Genomic DNA, 19,323 nt, shown 5'->3' on the forward strand with positions numbered 1-19,323 from the left:
ACCGGCAGGCGTCAGGGGCCAGCGCTGAGCTGCAAATCTGGCCGCAGCGCTGAGTGAAGCGAATTATCTGGAGCGTGTTTGATCTGGGACTGCGTAGTCAGCTTCTGCTTTATTTGTTTGTTTGTAATCTCATATTTAGCAAGCCGGGACGGTGGCAGCAAGGGAGAAAGGACGGGATGGAGGAGGGGGCTTCGCTGTAACCACACCCCTTCCTAATGAGTTAATTTCCATACTTGCGCCTCCCGCATCTAGCGCCCTCTTTTTTTTTTTTTTTCTTCCTGACGCCACTGTGCTGTTGCGTCTTGCGCAGCGCAGACACCTCCACTCTGGATTGAAACGAAAAAGCTCGCGGTAAGAGCAGAAAATTGGTCTATTGATACATTCGCTCCGAGTGTTGATCTTGGCATCACCGGTAGCCGGTTAATTCCCCCACCCCGCCCCCGCCAGTGGGTCGCACGCGGATTGCCGAGGGCTTGCGGGCACTCAGGCAGACGCAGACAGAAACCCACATCGACTCCCGCCTTTCCCCGCCTCCAGCTGTCAGAGACCCTCAAGTCCCTTTCTTTTTTACCCAACTCCGGATTATTTTCCCCCTCAAGGTGAGGGCAGTGAGAGCAGTGAGGGCACAGTCCGCACAAAAAGGCAGAAAAAAATCGCAAACGAACGAACCAAAAGTGAAAGTTTCAAACTAGATACCAGACCTGATGAAGAAATATGTAATCTCGAACTCGAGGGAAGGTGCTGACCCGAGTGGGTACTTAAGAGAGGGAAGGAGGGAAACTGAGGTGGTGAGATTATGTCCACAGTACGGGTCGGTTAAAAGTTGTAGTAAAGAAGTTTTGGGAGGGCCCTCACTAGAAACTCAAGGCGGATTTCAGCTGATTTAACCTGGTTTCCTACACATTTTTGCGGTGATTCTGCTCTGGAAATTGGCGAAAGAGACAGACCTTTACAATTGCTCACCGCTCCCTGCCCCCACCATCCTGCTTACTTCGCGAAGCGCATTAGGATGTGGGCTCTGGCTTGGGCTCCAAAATAGCTTGCTTGTCAATTGCGAGCTGTAGCAATATCAAAGTGAACTGTCCCAAGTAACTCTTGTCTAGAAGCTGGGAAGAAGCTTAAGCAGCTCGCTTTAATGATGATTTGTAGCTCGGCGAGGGGCACGGACAGCAAACACCCCGCAGGTGTGTGCCGTAACACCATCATCCGGACTTGAATGTAGATTACTCTGGCGATCGTTTGATCGGCTCTTTGAAACCCTTTACAATTGCCTGTGACGAACGGCCAGTCTCAGTTTTTCTCTGAATAATCCCTGAGGGTAAGTCCTCCAGGCTTTTAAAGAGCTCTAGTATTTTTTTTTTTAAAGAATAAAAAGAAAAACGTTCGATTTTAGTTTAGACCTCGTCAACTTTTAGTCGCTAACAGGCATCACTCAAGCCAGTCAATACTTAATGACCGTTAGTTACCTTTACTGTCTTCCTAGAAACCATATACATATGTGTATATATGTATGGATGTGTTTGTATGTACCTACATACATACATTGTGTTTATTAAAAGGAGAACAATGTTATTAATTTCGTTTTCTTTAGTTTCACACCTCCTTGTCTGTTTATAGAGGTGTGCATGGGTGTTTATTAAAAACTTGCATTATTATTAGTAATGCCATTGTTAATCTTGTCTTAATGCCTTCTCTGTTCTCTCTGAATTATACCTATTCAGTGGGAGTTAACTTAAAGGTTAAAGCTTTACAAAGTAAAACTAGAGTTTAACCCCCTTCAACACCTTCACACCAACCCCCGTCACCAAAATGAAAATGTAGTGCTGTTCAGCCTTTAATATTTACTTAGAGTATTTACGTAAGGGGAGGGAAATGAACTTTTGTCTGAAACATACAACAAGCGGCACTTTGATTTTATAAAATAAATGTCAACAATTGCCAGGGCTTATCAAACTGGGGTAGGGGGTGGGGGTGGAAGTGAAGTTGGATTAAAGGCCCATTCCTGCCACTTCAGACTACAAAGGGTTACCCATAAATAAGTGCCGAATTTGCCTATTGCAAAAGTTTTCTTGGTGCTTTCTAAGTCACAACAGGGAAGGGGGAAAGCTGTCGTTTATTATCCAGTTCTGGGCAGGAGCAGACCCCAGTACCAAGGGGCTCTTAGCTTTGGCCGGCAGAAGAGGGTAGCCTTTCAACAGCAGCCCCCTTTGTTCTCCTGATCTCTTTCCCAATTTCAAGCTTCACTTGCACATCCCAAGTTTGTGTGTTAATGACGCTATTACCATCTGGCTCGCCCTACTTTCCAAAAGATATAAATCTCCCAGCTCCATTGCCTGCATTATCATTTAAGTGCCACCATAGCCAGAAGAAAAAGATGCTTTCAAGACTCCAGATTCTCTTGCACTTACTGCCCCTGGCATGGCTCTTCCACTATATTTATAGACTATACGTTGGGGGTGGGAGTGCTCCTTGAGAGACCCGATTTCCCAAGAGCTGTCCCTCCAAACCAAAGAAGACATGCTTTTGGGTGAAAAGAAAGGCATCAAATGAATTTTCCCTTAAAACATTTTTGTTTTGTTTGCAGCAAGCAGAATAGTATGTGCCAACATACTTTTATGTGCTTGTGGCTTCCTTTCTCTCGCAGGTTTGTAAAAGTTTCGGTGCAACTCCCAGACATTCAAGATGTGCCACTCTTCAACCCTATTTTGAGCGGGAGAATAGATTTGTTTTTCTATACGAGTGGGGGCAGGGGTGAAGGGAGATAAAAAGAGCCCTGTGAAGCAACTTTTGGGAGTTGGGCATCCCTTCTAAACCCTCACTTTTAGTAGTGCCTGCATAGATGTGTAGGTGTTGTATGATTTACACACTTCTAGTTGTAGATCTAGATCCACCTCTCTCCTTCAATTCTTTCCTGGGCAAAGTAATCGGTGATTTCCGTGTTTTGAGCACAAAAGTTGAAAAAATGCAACAAAAGGAGTGGGGCTGGCTTGTGCATGGCTCCACAATGACTCCATTTAACTGTCCAGGTCCGAGTGAATAGAGGAGAGCAGAGTCTGCCTCTAAACGCGTGGGCTTTTGATTCAGGCCCCTCGCTGATTTGAATAGCAAATTTCCCCTTTGCGGGTTTCTGAACTGTTCGCACTCTTGGTCCATCATATGTGGGTGCATCTTTCTCCGTGTGGTGCCTGCTCTTCTTCCTACTGTTATCTTCACAGAGGCAAGTTCCACTAAGATAAGCCAACCCAACAGGTTGGAAGAAGAATTGGAAATATGAACTTCCCAGGATCTTAAGGGAAGCTCTTAAAATCAACAGGATTTGAGTAGCATACCCCTGCCCCCTTAAAAAAAAAAAAAAAAAAAAAGTCAAACAGAGAAAGCATCTTTAAGGAAAAATATATTCTTTTTGAGGAATAACAAAATCACTTATTATATATTCCTAATACTTTGTATGAACTGAGCACAGAAGGTGTCCACAACAGTGATTAATTTATATCACACTCATGTAGCTGTCTGCATGCAAAAGCCACATTTTTCTTTCTAGTTCACTTTCCTGCTTTTTTCCCCCAAACTCAAACAAGATCTTGTTTAGAAATTTGTATCCCTACATTTTCCTCTTGAGAACATTATCGAGTTGATATGAACAAATTGCAGAGGACATACCGTTTAAGTAAGATGCACTTTTAATCACTGATCATTAAAATGGTTATGTTAAATATACTCAATTACATGCATGACTTAACTCTAACAGTACTTTCTATTCTCCCAGCTGCTCACGTATTCCTTAACGATAGTCTGTGGTAGAAACTTGATTATGCTGAATCCATACATTTCGATGGATTTCATCAGCCTAATTAATGCCTCAGTGTGGTCCTGGGGTCTGAATGAACCCTTTACTATCGTTTGAGGTTAAAGGCAGTGTTGGAATGTAGAAGGTTTTTTTTTTTTTCCTTAGTTACTCCCGGGGTACTTAGGGATTCCATTAAGCAAGGTGGATAGCAGTTGTTAAACAGACTATGTGAAACAAGAAAACCCATCCAAATGGTAGAAAAGTGAGGCTAATTCTTCATTCTTATTTCACACCAATACTTTTGGATTCCATAGACAATCTCCAAATACTTAGTAAAGTGGAAATTACCATCTTCCGTTATATCTTAAAACTTTACTAAGAAGGAAAAGTTGAAAATAGATTTACAACTGATGGCTAAATACATTTTGTTTTACTCATCAAGACTGTCCCTGCTCCTTCTCTTCCTGTTCCCATAACTTTTAGACTACTTGCCCCCTCAATTTCAACTTTCATCTTTCACAAGGAAGCACTCATGGCTGGTATTCAACAGAAACTCAAGTCACCCCCAAGTGGGTGACTACATTTTGTCTTTTCAGGTGTAAATTAACATTTGAATACAACTCAACCTTACTGACCCCTACCACCACCACCAATCCTTTCTCAGCAGAGTTGCAGCTAATCTGCACCTCCACAAACGGCAGCATAGATAGAAGTCAAATTTCCCAAAATCCATCCCCCAGCCGAAAGACCAAAAAGTGCTTGTATTGCCTATGAGATAAGTCCTGATATCTGCACTTGTCTAATGAAACACCTGTGGAAAAATACCTTTCAAGACATGTTTCCTTGGTGGTCAAGAAGAGATAGAGGAAGAAAAAAAAAAAAGATGAAGTATCTTGATTCTTTAAGAAATGTTCCAACTCAGACTTTGAGTCCCTGAGTACAAACTGTTACTGTTCACCCAGCAGAACTTCCTTCATGCAAGAGATCCACTGACACAGACTGTAGTTGCAGAAGGGTAACACCATACATCCATAGAGATCTGATGGAACTGGAAGGATTTTAGACCTATAACCAAATTACTACCTTGGAACTTTGTGCTTGTTATGCTAATGTAATGATTTCTGTAGTAAGGGTATATTGCAAGGTTGGAAATTACGTTTTTATAATGCTTTGTGTAATGACAGACATTACACAGAAGAGACACATGTGCCAGGATTGGTGCACAGTACTTTTTTTTTTTTTTTTTTTTGAGATGGAGTTTTGCTCTTGTTGCCTGGACTGGAGTACAATGGTATGGTCTCGGCTCACTGCAACCTCTGCCTCCTGGGTACAAGTGATTCTCCTGCCTCATCCTCCCAAGTAGCTGGGATTACAGGCACCTGCCAGCATGCCCAGCTAATTTTTGTGTATTTTTAGTAGAGACAGGGTTTTACCATGTTGGCCAGGCTGGTCTTGAACTCTTGACCTCAGGTGATTTGCCCGCCTCGGCCTCCCAAAGTGCTGGGGTTACAGGTGTGAGCCACCACACCTGGCCAGTGGCACAGTACTGACAAATGCTGGAGGCCATTTAAAGAGATAAATGTAGACCTAGATACGTTTCTAAAATTAAGCTGAGAATGAGCTCAGGGAACTAGATAACAAAGCAGATGCTGCTGGCCAGACCATTGCAAGGGTTAAGATGGTCTTGCAACCCCCACCTTTTCGCTGAGATCTAGTGGAGTAGCAGCATAGCACATTGCTCAATCCTTTGGGATAGATTCCTAGGGAAAGAAAAAGAGAGAATGTTTCATAAATAGTACCGCAAGAAAGCAGTCATCTCCAGCTCATGGTTTCTGTAGTGTTAAGGTTAGATTGCAGAGGGTCAGAGAAAGCAATATTTCCTGTTGGGGGTAGAGGAGACAGAAAGTGTGTGCAAGTATGAAGTATGTAAATAAATAAACGTTGGTTTTGTTTTGTTTTGTTTTGGTTTGGTTTTTTTGAGGCGGAGTCTCACTCTGTTGCCCAGGCTGGAGCACAGTGGCATGATCTTGGCTCACCACAACCTCCAACTCCCGAGTTCAAGCGATTCGCCTGCCTTAGCCTCCTGAGTAGCTGAGATTACAGGCTCCTACCACCATGCTCAGCTAATTTTTTTTGTATTTTGTATTTTTATTTTTTTGTGGCAGAGTCTCATTCTGCCAGCCAGGCTAGAGTACAGTGGCATGATCTCGGCTCACTGCAACCTCCATTTCTGGGGCTCAAGCAATTCTCCTGCCTCAGCCTCCTGAGTAGCTGGGATTACAGGTGTGTGCCACCACGCCCAGCTAATTTTTGTATTTTTAGTAGAGACAGGGGTTTTACCATGTTGGCCAGGCTGGTCTTGAACTCCTGACCTCATGTAATTCACCTGCCTCGGCCTCCCAAAATGCTGAGATTACAGGCGTAAACCACCACGCCTTGGCCCAATGTTTTTGTATTTTTAGTAGAGACGGGGTTTCACTATGGTGGCTAGGCTGGTCTCAAACTGCTGACCTCGTGATCTGTCCACCTTAGCCTCCCAAAGTGCTGGGATTACAGGCGTGAGCCACCACGCCCAGCCTGAACCTAAAATATTAGAGCCATATATGCTGGGGTTATCAGTACATCCCTTATATTCAGTGCTTCATGTCTCTGTGCTACGTGATTAAGAATGCAGGCAAATCATCGAACTTGCAGTATTGACCTTATGTGATTTATATCTTGGAAATCGAGGACAAGCTAGCTTAATACAGCACATTTACAAAAATTAAATACAACTCTGCAGTGTGTAAGACTGGGCTGAGGTTTAATCATTTCCCTTAATTGTAAATGAGGCAAATTCACACACTGATCAAGCATCCAAGAAGTAAACGTGTTTTCATCAGTCATCTCTCCTTAATGGATAATCAGAGGTCAGCCACTCCCAGCCTGGATATTATGTGCCTAGTTCTTACCTCCTCTCTTCCACCTCCACAAATGACAGCTGCTTTAGAAATAAATAACTTGGTTTCTGGATAGGTTTGGGGCTCTTTGGCATGACATAATTTCCAAATGTCAACTTACAGTTATGGAGAAGCCTGTGGACTATGATAATGGATAAACTCTCGTGTGTAAACAGGGGAGTTTGGAGCTAGAACAAGGTTGCCAAAAAATAGCCTCAGTGTGTTGGGAGCTTCTAAGATCTTGAGAAATGAAGCCAATTTGAAATGTTGGCTTTTTATATTAGTCCAAGTTGTCCCATTTTCTTCTAGAATTGAATAAAAGCAAAATACCTGGCCTGATGCAGTGGTTCCCTGATGACGATTGAACTAGAGGTGGTATTTCTTGATTCAGCCCAAAGATCCTACTGATGGTGGATTTAGGAGATGCAGCCTCCAACAGCTTTAGTTTTAGAAAAGTTTGGCCGGGCGCGGTGGCTCAAGCCTGTAATCCCAGCACTTTGGGAGGCCGAGACGGGCGGATCACGAGGTCAGGAGATCGAGACCATCCCGGCTAACACGGTGAAACCCCGTCTCTACTAAAAAATACAAAAAACTAGCCGGGCGCGGTGGCGGGCGCCTGTAGTCCCAACTACTGGGGAGGCTGAGGCAGGAGAATGGCGTGAACCCGGGAGGCGGAGCTTGCAGTGAGCTGAGATCCGGCCACTGCACTCCAGCCTGGGTGGCAGAGCGAGACTCCGTCTCAAAAAAAAAAAAAAAAAAAAAAAAAAAAAAAAAAAAAAAAAAAGAAAAGTTTTACACAGGCCGAGCGCAGTGGCTCAAGCTTGTAATCCCAGCACTTTGGGAGGCCAAAGCGGGTGGATCACGAGGTCAGGAGTTCAAGACCAGCCTGGCCAATGTGGTGAAACCCCGTCTCTACTGAAAAATACAAAAATTAGCCGAGTGTGTTGGTGGGCGCCTGTAATCCCAGCGACTCGGAAGGCTGAGGCAAGAGAATCACTTGAAAGCAGAAGGCAGAGGTTGCAGTGAGCCAAGATCACACCACTGCACTATAGCCTGGGCGAAAAAGCGAAACTCCGTCTCAAAAAAAAAAAAAAAAAAAAAAAAAAAAGTTTTACCTATCCATACTTTGAAGTTATAAACTGAATCTGTGTCACTTAGGTTGCTATCGTCTGATTCCCCTCTAGGCATTTCTTTGTATAAATGGGCCCATGCAGGCAAAGTAATGTAACTAACTGTAATATTTAACACATAAACTCTCTGACAGAGCAAATTGATAAATCAGAGAATATTTTTACATTTGGTGTGTACATGATTCATAGTATGACAAGGTCATAAGCATTTTTAGCAGGGTTCTTCTGAAATAAATTAAGGTATTTATTACATAATCTAATCCACTAAGTGGGGTAGATTTTAGGGTAGGGCCACCCAGTAACACCTTAAAAAATACCCTCGGTGAAACAAGTCATTAGTTTAAGAGTAGCAGAGTAGTGTATTATAGATAAAAGTGGAGAGGATACAGATATGGATACAACTTCCTCATGCTCTCATGTGATATAGCGACATTTGTGTGTGGCAGGTTGTAGAGACAATACTGAGAGTTCAGCAAGAAACAGTGGCATTGAGGCAGATAAATGGTTTGCTATAGTTTTATGGTTTCATGTTATTTATGATGAGATGCCGTTCAGTTTCTTTTGAGCTGAAGGATTTATCTACTGCAGAAACCCTGCTCATGTTGATAGAAATGATCTAAGTCTTCAAAGGACAGGTGTTTAGTTTCAGATTTAGACTCTAAAATCCAAGCCTGAATTGCTTATTGGTTTGGGGAAGGAAACACTTAATTTGAAATTCTGATATAAACTGTATGGCAGCAAACTTAGTTGAGCCTAGAAATAGCTTTAAATCTCAGATACCAATACGCTGGCTCTTGCATTACTTATTTATGGAAGAAAAAAAAGGCAACACTTGGTCTCTAACCAGGAGAAAAGCCTATTGGAAGTATTTCAGTCATTCTCAGCAGGTCAGTCCTCAGCAGTTCTTAGAGACCACAATATTTAAAGCCGTCTGGGTAGTTCTGGTCTCATGTCATCCAAACAGCACATTTTCAAACTCAGAAATGCCAGATCGTGTTATTTCTGTGGCAGAGGGTTGCTTAGGATCTGTGACAGCTGAGATTTTCCTATCGATTATGTGACAATGCAGTTCATCTATAGAGTTTAGAGAAATTTGAAAAGCCTCCAGTGTAACAAGAAGACCCTTAATTCAAGTGCTGTGTTGTATTTAAATGCAGAAATCAAAATTCAAGTTAGAGGAAATGGAAGTGTGAATTAAATTTTGAACCCAAACTTCTGTAGTTAAATCAACCTCCTAGGAGGGCTGTGACTAATAGTATAATTTGAAGTGTTACGATCGGGTAACTGGATTTGTAAACTAGGCAAGAAATCATATCTTATATAATAAATGCATATTTGGATCCATGTATGTGTTTAAAATTGCTCCTAAATTTAAAGCACGAAGTGAGTCTAAAACAGGAAAGACAAATCAAAAAGCACTCTTGTGACTGTGTGTGTGCTGGAGGACAGACAGATGTGGTTGATTATAGAAGCACTAACCTGCAAACACCTTGAAAGATGTCTTTCAGATGTGTCTTAAGTTCTTAACTGATATAATATGCATTCATTTTTCAAATGCATTCACAGGTAAAAATGTTATTTTTTATATTGTTAATTCTTTATCTGTCACAGAAAATGTACAGGTATATGGAAGTAACTAGATGTCTAATACATTCCAGGGGCCCAGGATTTCAATCAAAAGCAAACCTGGGTAATGTGACTGTAAATCAAGGGTGCTTGAGACCATAGAAACACAAACCCAGAAGGGTTAACTGGAGGAGAGGGAAGAGAGAAGCTCCTCTGTGCAGTTTATGTGAGTGACAGGAAGAAAGGGAGCAAGAGCTAGAGCAAGCAAGCAGGCGCCCTGCAGTCCTCACACTGAAGGCATTCCCTTGTTGTGGGGGGACACATTGGGAAAACTGCAGCCTAGGCTGTGGCCTGCACCTTGCCCACCCAGCCAGCAGCTCTTCTTGCACCTGCTTATTTATTGCCTGAAAGTCATCCAGCATGTCGAAGGTGTGATTATTGACAATTTGTCAGCCTGAATTTGTTGCTGGCAATAACTTTTTTGTGAAGTTTCACTCTCAGGCACTTGAGTTTTGGGATTAGAAAAGTGGTGATGGGACAGCATTATGCTATGGTCTGCTTTTCATTTAGACACAGCCCAGGCAGACAGAAGGAAACAGAGCATTAATCCAACTGCAGTCACCCCAAAGTACAGACCATTTGGATCCAGAAGAGAAACTGGTTCTTTCTACAAGCTCTCCCATTCTCCCTGGGGCCCTTCACAGCCCTCTTTGTGGCTGTGCTTTCCCTGGTGAGCGATTATATATAAGAAGTAGGGGGTCCTCCATATTCTGCCCAGCCACCCCCTTATCCTTTACAAAAGTTAATGTCTTGGACCTACAATTCACTTGGGCAGCCTGGAACTGAGACTCTGAAGTTGTAAGTCTTTTGCTTTGTTTTGTTTGTTTGCTTTTTAGTTTTCTGTTTGTGGATATGGGTCCTGACTCAGCGCCCTCAAAGTTGAAACCTTTACCTTTTGGTCCAACCTCTTCCCTTCCTCTCATCGGGGGTAGGGGAAGATGGTGGCCAAAAAGCAGGCCTGTCCCTTGGATAGGGCAGCTGGGACAGCTGCTCCGGAGCAGCTGCCGTACCTCACCCTTATTTCCTGACAATCATTAAAATTCAATTTCAAAGTTTCTGTCTTTAACAATTTCCTAAGGGGCCTATGAAGGATGCCAAAAGGGTGGGCCTCCTTTCCAGTGGCAGTGCTTTGGCAGCAAGTAGATGCTGGTCAGGTTGCCGGAGGCTGTGCCCTTCTCACAATAGTCCTGTGGAGAGTGTCTAGAATGGAACACTGCAGGAACAGCTCTGGGAAAGTTTTAAGGTGGGCCAAGAAGTGGATAAGACCAGAGCTCTTCCCTTAATTAGCGTTGCTCCTGAAGTACAGCCTTCCTGGTCCTGGGGTGGAGCTCAAGTACAAACCTAGGGGAAAGTTCTCATACTTTAATCTCATAATTCCTCATTTTCTTTTCTGCTCAGCTCACCGACTTCTCAAACCTTGATTCTAAAAAGAAAAATAGGCCGGGCTCAGTGGCTCACGCCTGTAATCCCAGCACTCTGGGAGGCCAAGGCAGGTGGATCACTTAAGGTCAGGAGTTCGAGACCAGCCTGGCCAACATGGTGAAACCCCATCTCTACTAAAAATACAAAAATCAGCTGGGTGTGGTGGTGCATGCCTGTAGTCCGAGCTACTCAGGAGGCTGAGGCAGGAGAATCGCTTGAACCCGGGAGGTGGAGTTGCAGTGAGCCGAGATCGCACCACTGCACTCTAGCCTGGGCTACAGAGTGAGACTCGGTCTAAACAAAAAGAAAAAGAAAAAAAGATTTGTATATCTGAAAGTTCCCTTCTACCAAGAAGCTTTCCTTAACACCTCTTTTTCCTTTGGGTGGGGAAGTCTTCTATTGGGCTAAGGCAAGACAACTAAAATATTTTGAGAAATGGAAAAATACATGTGAATGTACAGCCTAGGTAGCTGTGCCTCATCTGCACATTTTGAGTGAAGGTTGCCCAGCAAATGCTATTCAGACTCACCCTCAGAGGAGTTTCTTATTCCCTGCTCCCAAAATTTAACATGTGATTAGTACCAAAATATGCCTCCCTTAACTAATAAATACCCTCTTGAATCTATGGAAAGGAAACGCCATTTCTTTGAAATTCTAGATGGGAGTTAAGGACTACCTGACTACTCTTGCTTTCACCTCTGAATCACGTATAACTATCTTGTTAAACACCCCCCTCCTTCCCTAGAGAGCCACTGATTGGCCCCTCAGCATACCTAGTACTTTTCCTTCTCTTCTCAAATTCTCATTCCTTACCCTTTTCTCTTTTGGAGTCCCCCAGTAAATTTTCAGAATTAAATCACGATTTTTTCGAAATGCCATGAGAAGTTAGAAAGGGAACTTTGAGACAGCACTAGAAATACACTAATAGAGAGTACTATTACAAGGCCGGGTGTGGTGGATCACACCTGTAATCCCAACACTTTGGGAGGCCAAGGCAGGTGGATCACCTGAGGACAAGAGTTTAAGACCAGCCTGACCAACATGGAGAAACCTCGTCTCTACTACAAATACAAAAATTAGTTGGGCATGGTGGCATGCACCTGTAATCCTAGCTACTTGGGAGGCTGAGTGAGGAGAATTTCTTGAACCCAGGAAGCAGAGGCTGCAGCGAGCCAAAATCACACCACTACACTCCAGCCTGGGCAACAGAGCTAGACAGTGACTAAAAAAAAAAAAAAAGAAAAAAAAAAGTACCATTACAACTGAATGCAGTAGACAAGTCACAGTTTGGGGTATCAGCAATTAATTGCACATTTTTATACCGTCTTTTTTTTTTAACTTCATTTTTAAGATCCATTGATCCTAATAGATATAAGTTAAACCTGAAGTAAATTAGAGTAATGTTAAAGAAAAACTAGATCAAGCCTTCCTGGACTGGCAGCCCTCCTATCTTACGTAGCTCATGGTTATTTGGATAGACTTTTTCATAATACTGGTAGCAGAGACAGACCAACACCAAAGCCCCACTTCTTGTTACTTAATTACAAACCTGGTAGAATGGGGACTCCATACCTACAGAAACTAGTCAGTGCTTATTAACCACAACAGATCAATAAAAACAATTAGCTGGAGAAATAATATTAACAACATGCCCTTGTTACCATAAGACATAAGTTCCTGAGAAATTTGAAGTTTCCAATAGCACATTTCTGCTTATGTGGTACCTAAAGTTGTTTCCTGGAAGTGAAATTTGAATCATTTGCAATCATTTTATATCCTTGCCCCAGAATGACTCTTTCTTAAAGGCTTTGAATATGTCTACTAGTATGAGCTTTTAATATTCTCTACCCTAGTGAAAAGACTACATATTATAGTAGAGAAGATACTAGGTTAGAAATGCCAGCCAGGATCTAGGTTCTAGTTCAGGCATCTAACTAGTATTTTGTGTGTAAGGCAGTTCATGCTTCTGGCCTTCAGAATTTGCATATGTAAAGTAAAAACATGAGACTAGACAATCTCTTAGATTCTTCAGCCCCCACATTCTGTACTTTTGTAACATATTTGTGAATTTTCAACCTAAGAGAAGAGCCAGATCCATAAATTTCTGAATAAAATACTTACTTATTTCATAGTCCTTTTAGTAAAAATGTATGCAAAAGACTGAAAAAATGATTTTTGTTCTTCTCTGGGAGAGATTCTGAACTGGACTGGAGGAAACCAAGCTAAGAGACTTGACATTGTTTTCTTTTGTACAAATGAACCATTGCCTTATACTTTAACTTTTTTTCCTTTTCAGATCCAACTTAGAAATAATGTTTCATTCAAGATAAGGCTCGTGGTTTGCATCATTCTAAGACTTCTATCATCGGTTTTCAAAACCCAAGGAGGACCTCCTTCTCTGTGTGATAGTTCCTCATGCTTTGCCAGCCACTGGGTCTTTAAGGAAGCTTGCCAAGAGTTCCCAGCTGGGAAGGACAGTTCGAGTTCATCATAGACAGTGAGCTGGCACCACAGTTTAAGTGACTCACCAACCTGGTTGTCCACTTCAAAATGTCAAGAACCGCACTATCTAATTGAAAGAACTGTGTTTTAGCAAAGTGTAATTGGATCGCATGGCAAGATCATCTCAAACTATGTCTCTGACCTTGCCTTTCAGTGGCTGTTTGGAGCACAAGAGGAGAAAGGAAATGATTCCTGAATTACATATTGCTTTTAAAAATTAAGATTAATTAGTGGCCGGGCGCGGTGGCTCAAGCCTGTAATCCCAGCACTTTGGGAGGCTGAGACGGGCGGATCACGAGGTCAGGAGATCGAGACCATCCTGGCTAACACGGTGAAACCCCGTCTCTACTAAAAAATACAAAAAACTAGCCGGGCGAGGTGGCGGGCGCCTGTAGTCCCAGCTACTCGGGAGGCTGAGGCAGGAGAATGGCGTAAACCCGGGAGGCGGAGCTTGCAGTGAGCCGAGATCTGGCCACTGCACTCCAGCCTGGGTGACAGAGCAAGACTCCATCTCAAAAAAAAAAAAAAAAAAAAATTAAGATTAGTTAATAAATACTTGGTTTTATGTTCATTCCATTGTAGGAACTTAATGATTATTACAAAACAGTCAAAATAGGTCATAGCAAAATGAACATTTAAGATTAGGTTAAAACATTCCTCTGAAATTTTAGTATTCACTTTTGAAGCATCAATTACTATATTATATGAAAAATGATATTTGAATCAAAGACATTGTTTTTTCATATAGCCACTCCTTTCTAAAATGCAAATCCACCCTCCCCTCACCCATGCTTTATTATTTATACATACACACACCCACAGACACACACAGAGCCAGCACCCAAATGGTAGAGGAGGTCCTTTCAAGACTTCTAGGACCTGGATCATGTAAGTAGTAGATGAGAAAATGAAGTAAGAGGTATAGAGCAATAACAATAAAAGTCAATGATTTCATTTTACAAAAAGTCATTGTGTAGTACTCAGATATTTTTAAAAGCAAGTATTATTATGACTCAAGTATATCATACTTCTAAATTATTATGATTCTCATCTAATTTCAAGCCACATATAGGAGCCATTTGAAAGCATTTTGTATTACAACCTATCAACAAAAATCAACTAATAGTTTTATAATGTGCATAAATTTACCCCATGGGGAATTAAAATTTTTATCTGCAAGTATTTCTATTGTTGTGAGACTTTAGGACAAGACAACATTTGGTATTAACATAGAAGAATATTCTATGGCTTTTTTAGCTTTAATGTTCATTACTCTAAAATAAAGTACACGTGGTATTTTTTTCTTCCTGGTGTTCTCTTATTATACATAGAGTATTTTCGTTTGTTGTTTTTAATGTATACATTATTTTTATTAAGTCATTTGGTAAAAGATAAAATATATACTAATAGACTCTTGCTTTTCTCCTAATTTAATTATTTCAAGTCAAGCAAAATTGGGCACTTTTCTTGCAGGAAAAAAAAAATATTGAGCATGATTTTGAGGCAAAATGATTATTTACAGCATCTTTTCTCTAATAGACTAACATTTATGATGAATCTTATTTCAAAGTTGATTATTCTCAAAGAAAAGTGGAGATATTAGAATTTCCAAGTAAATTGCATTGTTTTAAAGAGTACTTTAATGCATTGTTCACATTGTTGCCAGCTATTGACCAAAAAAGAGAAGAAAAAAGAAACAAAAAAAAGTAGTATCTGCTCCAAATGTCAAGTTTTGCAGTTTGAAAGACTTGTAAATTCTAATTTTTTTTTTTCTTTTTTGGAAAGCATTAGTGATTAATACCAAAGGCATAGACAATTTAGGCCATAACCTCCCTTCCCTTCCCCACTCCCCATTTTTTTTTTTTTTTTTTTTTTTTACTTTAACCATGATAGGCATCTCTGCAAGGTAGGTTTTAACATATTTTTTTCCTAATTTTTTTCCCTCCATTCAGTAAGAAGGATAAGCTTTTAGAGTACCCAGTCACCGTGGTAACTGCCAAAAAAATTCTCCTGAAGTTTGAAGAGGTCAGCTGGCAGGGTCAACAACCCTGGCCTCTCTCTGAGCTCGGTCTAGCATGCCCCAGCCTGCGGTTGGAGTGTCAGGCCAGATCTGACCCTGGGAGGTGGACCATTCTGGCTCTGATATAAATTTTTCGAGTCAGTTCATGGCCTGGACTCTCCAGGTGGCCTCCAAAATCGATTTTGACCCCCTGACCCTGTCTCACGGAGGCATAGCATCCACCCTAAGTAAGGATTTAGCCAGGAATGACAGCTTTCCACTGAGTGTTATTGGGGACAGTATAAACAGTTTGGAAAGCAAGTAAGGAGGTGTGAGTGCTAGGAATCATTAAAAGCACATTAAAAAGCAATTTTTAAAAATCTTTGTTAGAAAAAGTTTTAAATACATATCTGTTACAGAATTCCTGTGACTTGTAGAGTTTTCTAGTCAGTTTTGAATATAAATAGGTCACATATCTTTATCTCTTTGCATACTTTTTACAAATATGCAAATAAGATAGGCATACTTGCTACAAAATAGGTACAGCAGGAATGTAATATGTTCAGAAAAGGCAAACTAGTTATTAAAACACATTAACAGGTAAGGAGTTTCTAATATTTTAAATACTAAAATTTTGCATGTGTGTTTTGAAGTGTTTAAAATGGAAAAATAAAGAACCTTTAAAAAACCCAACAGTGTGGAATAAAGATAAACTTGTTGCACTCAAGGTACATTTCTACTTTGTAAAGCAATAAGCCAATACACTCATTTGGATAAAAATGAGAGAAAAATTATAAATATAGAGAGTTACATCTCATAGAGGTAAAGAGGAATAAAACAAAAAAATAGTGTCTCTGAATAACTTTATGTATTTTCAACAGTTTAAGATATCAGAAACTTGGAAAATAAATATGATATGTATAAATCATCAGTGATTATTTCCTTTTCCTTTTCCCCCCCCCAGGATGCCACCCTGAATGGTTTATTTTCTCTAGGAAAGTAGAGTTCTCTTTGAGAGTTCTAGCCTATGAACTCAGTATGTAAATGTGGCCATCAAGAAGACAGAACTGCCAAGAGGAAAGATTATGAATGTTTTTCTTTCTTAAAACCATTCACAGTGTTTCTTCTTCCAGTGCTTTACTCAGAGTTCTCCCCTTTTCCCAGCTCTGTTGAAAATGGCTTCAAAAGCAACACTGCAGTGGCTAAACCAATTGTACTGTGAAGTTGTTGAGATGCCATTTCATCTGAATCCTTTGTAAAAATTAGATTTTTAAGTAGGGGTGAATATCCTTTTGGGAGAGGGAATGGGGAGGGTAGAAGAAGAGGGGGAAAGGACAGAGCAGTTTATATATATATATACTCTTTGTGTTTGAAGGCCTCTGTGTCTTGGCTTCTCACTATGTTAAATCCCTATTATAAAACTTATCTTCACAAAGCCTATTATAGTATTCTGAGAACAAATTGGACCATGAATAACTTAGTTGGAAGTGTAGATTATTTTCTACTCAGGGGAAGTTAGAGATGACAACAGCTTAACTAAAAGAATAGTGATTAATCTTAAATAGATGGATTTCAAAGTTTCACTCTTGATAAAGAGTACCTTTGATATTTCCCCTCTTCAGAATCACATTTCCACTCTCTTTGTATTAAGAATTGTCCTAGTGATTACACTGTCCCCCTAATACAGCTCAAACTGTAGATCATTTTTTTTCCAGGTTGTTAATCTGTCAGAGAGGTGACCAGAAAGACTCTCTACTTACTGTTGGTTAAATCGATGATTCCAAAGTGGTACTAGGCTTAGATACAAAAGTCAATGATAAGAATATCTTGCATAAATCATAGCTCTCACTTAGATAAAATTCTTATTTAAAAAGTTTTCATTCACTTAATGCCCTGTAGCTTACAAAGCACTTTTTAAATCATAATTTTGTTTAATCCTTAGAATACTGTTATAAGATAAACAAAACTCATCAATCCCATTTTACCTGTGATTGCACACTGTGATTGAGCTAATAAATGGAAGAACTGAGATACCAACTCAGATTTTGTAGCTTCTGTTTCAAGTGATTGACCTGTAGTAATAGGCTTTTGAATTGCTTTTGTGTTCTATATCCCTGAAGATCAAGATTTTGTATTAGAGAGCAAAGATTTTATATCTCACAAATTAAAAACTTAAAAGACATGACTGAAAATAATTCTATTTACTTAAAAGTGAATTTTACCAGTTATTGTTTTTCTTTCTATATATATGCTTAAGTGTTCTTTCAGCACTGACAGTTTTAATTTCCAAAAGTTAAACATGGGAAGCTCTATATAAATTAAATAACTACCTGGAATTTAAACCATGTATACAAAAACATGATTCTATATTTCAAAATAAAATATAGCATAAGACTTTAGAAGCAGGTTCTGCATATTAAGAAATTATTTGAGAATATGCCATTGATAAAGCTCTTGAGTTTTAGGTTTCCCTTCAATTTTAAAAAACTTTTTAAATCTTTTAACATCTTAGCAAGTCTGGATAAGCAAAGTTATATAGACCTACTTTTGTTCTCTTCGGCTTTTACTTTTTGTGTTAAAAAAATGGTTTGCAAAATACTCTCGGAATAATAGTAAAAGGATTAGTTAACTTGACATTAATGTAACCTATCTAAACATTACAGAAATCAAGAATTACAGATAGATGACATTATTTTATTCTTCTTAGGTTTCTAATTATATTGCTTTAAATATGTAATGCGGGCAGTGTGGATGTTAATATGGAAATTCTTATTTTTTATTTCTTAAATTATATAAAATAAAATTAGTCATTTTATATATACTTAAATTAATGCTTTTGCCCTTGAATTATTCTGGCAGCCAGAAAAATCTAGTTAAACTTGTTAGCATTAGACAAAATGAAAAACTGTACAGAAAAAGAAAAGCAACTGCCGGGCGCGGTGGCTCAAGCCTGTAATCCCAGCACTTTGGGAGGCCGAGACGGGCGGATCACGAGGTCAGGAGATCGAGACCATCCTGGCTAACACGATGAAACCCCGTCTCTACTAAAAAATACAAAAAAAAAAAACTAGCCGGGCGAAGTGGCGACCGCCTGTAGTCCCAGCTACCTGGGAGGCTGAGGCAGGAGAATGGCGTGAACCCGGGAGGCGGAGCTTGCAGTGAGCTGAGATCCGGCCACTGCACTCCAGCCTGGGCGACAGAGCATGACTCCGTCTCAAAAAAAAAAAAAAAAGAAAGAAAAGCAACGGTTCTGGTATCAATAATGACATAGTATAACCTTTTTTTGTACTAAAGTTTTTCTACAAAAACATAACATTAGACTGAAGATTGTTCATTTTAATGTGCAGGTTAATGTTCAAGTCACCAAATACAAACTTCTAGTGTCTCCTCTACTCATGTGCAAATTAGGAAATGCAAAAATAAGGTATCTTATACTGATAGCTATGTTTGTTTAGATATTCTTTGAAATTTTATAATTTCTTATATTACCAATCTCATTCATTTTGTTCATGTGTGTCTTTAACAGCTGTTCAAAACAGGTTTTCTTCCCTTCCTCCTTCCTTCCTTCTGTCCTTCCTTCCCTTCCTTCTCTCTCTTCCCCTTCTCTTTTTCCTTCTTTCTTTCTTGTCCCTCTTCCCTATCCATCATTTTTATTCTTTCTCCTCTCTTTTCTTCCCTTCTTTCCTGTGTTACTCATCAGTTTTTAGGTGTTTTTTCTTTTAAAATATAGGGCAGCTTGAGTTAAGGGGTTATCTGATACAATATATTTTGCCAAACTGAGGTGCTGAACAATGAAACAGTTCAGTTTAAACTTGCATCAAGTCAGAAAACCCTCAAGTATAGTATCAAGACTTTTGTGACAATGAAAATCCAATACTGAGTGATCAACTTTTAAAATGTTACAGATTCTGGCAGTTT

At 40.1% G+C, this 19,323-nt stretch overlaps 1 long non-coding RNA gene across 2 annotated transcripts in view; it reads left to right on the forward strand.

Annotated features, from left to right (window-relative positions):
• LOC126948397 (uncharacterized) overlaps positions 1–14,325 on the forward strand; it is a 129,363-nt gene extending 115,038 nt beyond the window's left edge. For both annotated transcript variants that reach the window (XR_007723425.1, XR_007723426.1), the window contains one exon: positions 13,201–14,325. This is a non-coding gene — a long non-coding RNA (uncharacterized LOC126948397). The remainder of the gene's footprint in view (positions 1–13,200) is intronic.
• The last annotated feature ends 4,998 nt before the right edge of the window (positions 14,326–19,323 follow it).

Source organism: Macaca thibetana, chromosome 2 (assembly GCF_024542745.1).
Source record: "Macaca thibetana thibetana isolate TM-01 chromosome 2, ASM2454274v1, whole genome shotgun sequence".
Lineage (NCBI taxonomy): Eukaryota > Metazoa > Chordata > Mammalia > Primates > Cercopithecidae > Macaca > Macaca thibetana.